This window comes from Myotis brandtii, unplaced genomic scaffold (genome assembly GCF_000412655.1).
Source record: "Myotis brandtii unplaced genomic scaffold, ASM41265v1 scaffold138, whole genome shotgun sequence".
Lineage (NCBI taxonomy): Eukaryota > Metazoa > Chordata > Mammalia > Chiroptera > Vespertilionidae > Myotis > Myotis brandtii.
In genome coordinates, this window is record NW_005354915.1 from 1,800,427 (window position 1) to 1,802,620 (window position 2,194).

At 61.9% G+C, this 2,194-nt stretch overlaps 1 protein-coding gene across 1 annotated transcript in view; it reads right to left on the reverse strand.

Annotated features, from left to right (window-relative positions):
• The window catches only part of KIAA1644 (KIAA1644 ortholog), a 40,352-nt gene that overhangs the window by 1,559 nt on the left and 36,599 nt on the right, over positions 1-2,194 (reverse strand). The gene's annotated exons all lie outside the window — the stretch shown is intronic.

The window sequence follows — 2,194 nt, forward strand, 5'->3', positions numbered from 1 at the left end:
TCTCCCCAAGGCAGGGGGGCGGGGGGGGGCACGGGGGCGCAAACAGCAGGGCCGAGGCCTGGTTCTTCCTTGGGCCTCATGAAATCTGCAAGGGTCATGTGACTTCAAGGGTCACGTGGTCTTTTCTCGTGCCCTGCTCCCTCTGTGCAGGGAATCGGGGTACGGGGGTGGGGTGGGGGGTGAGAGGCCTCCAGGAGCTGGACAAGCTGGGCTCACCCACATACCACGGAGCAGGGCAGGACGGGAGGGAAGAAAGAGAGAGGCCGCGAGGCTGAAGCGGGAAGTGAGAGAGGGGGCTCGGGCGCAGCGCCGTCGCGGGAGGCTCCTGAAGGGACACAGCAGGACAGAAGCTCGTCGCGGTGCCTGGTGAGCGTCCTGGCCTCGCACACACGCCTTGGCCTTTCCCGGCCTGACCATCAGGCTGTGACACGCTCGCTCTCGGTGGCCAACAGCCCAGCGTGTTGCTGCCTAAGGCCCACGTTTCAGACACCCCCCCCCCCCCACACCGGGGCCAGGCCAGCAGGCCTCTCCTTGTCTGCAGCTTTGGGCGGGCTGTGCATCTTCCCGCCACCATCTCCGCTTCCCGGGGAGCCGGCAGGGGACCCCCACCCAGGGGCCCTGCTCCGCAGACATTTGTCAGACTTGGCTGAGCAAGGCCGGGTCTTTGTCTCCTGCGTGATCGATGGGGCCATTATTGGATCAATAAGCACAAGCTGATTTAAGTTGCACCTTATTAATTATTTAAGTCACTCCTTATTGAAAGGTCGCTACCAGTTAACCACTTAAATGGTCACTACTAGCTCGGTGGCATCTCCTGTGAGGACGCAGCCACGGTGAACTGAGTACCTACTATGTGCCGGGCGCTTAACCCTGAGAACAAGCCCGGGGCCGAGGGATGGGGAGGTCAGGGGGGGAAGTGACCTGCCTGAAGTTTGGGGCTGGGAAGCGGCAGAGCTGGGCCTTGAACCCGGGGCGGGTTGCTTGGAAAACGTATGGACTTGGCAGTGATCACTGTGCTGTACGTTTTTGCGCCTCAATGTTTTTCACATTTTTGTTGATGTTTTAGAAAGAGAGCAACATCAATCAGTTGCCTCCTGCATGCTCCCAGCCGGGGATCAAGCCCGCAACCCAGGATGCACCCGACCAGGAATCAGACCAGCAACCTCCAGTGCCTGGGACAACGCCCCACCCCCCGAGCCACGCCCGCCAGGGCTGCACCTCAATCTTGCACCTGGGGCTCAGCATGGTGATGTCCTGGGATACTGTGCCCACAGCTGCAGCTCAGCCCCCACAGAGCGCCGGAACCCCTCACCCCACCCCTGAACTGAGGCTCCTGTACGCAGCCTGGCTCTGGCCAGGGGCTGGCTCCGGCCAGCTGTGCGGTGGCTCCCTGCTCCAAAGGCACAGACCTCCGCCCTCCTCCCAACCCTGCACTGCCCGGGGCCCGGCGAGCTCACTCCCCACCTCCACCCGCTGGGGCTGCACAGACACGAGAGTTGAGAGTCGCAGTGGCGGTGATGGATGGGAACACACTGCTCGGCGGGATGAGCAGGTGCTGCAGAGGCAGCCGCCCCACAAGGCCGATCCCTGGGACCCCCCTCCTGCTGGCTCCCTTCCCTCCTGCGCGTCACTGCGCAGCCGCCTGCTCGGCCTGCCTCAGACGCCTCTCTGTGACTCAGCGTGCGCACCACGGAGCCCCCGATAGGCTCACAGTCCAACTTCATTCCGAGAAAACCCCACTGGCCCATCACACACTGATCTGCTTCCTTCGGCCAGATGGTGAAAAGTTGGAAAGCCATCCAATTTCCCCTTTTGCCTTGGCAGCCAGGAAACTCACCACGCCAATAGCGCTCAGTGGCAATGACTCTCATACCAGCTCTCAGTGCGATAAACCTGCAAGCGATGCTTCTAAACTCCGTCTCCACCTCTCATGTCGACTCTCCCACCCGGGCACACCTGGCTGCCATGAACAACCTCAACTCTTTCTTGACAGATAATCAGGTAATTGACAAGGCAAACACCGCGGCAACAACGATCTGGCATTTCCCAAGCTCGCTGGCCAAAGACAAGTGACCCAGGGCAGCCTGGGACCCGATCGCAAGCACTCACCAGGCAGACGAACTCTGGAAGGTCACCAGCGGCGGGCTGTGGGGGTCTCCCTGCAGCGTGTGCACGGCCTGGGGGGCTGGTGGCA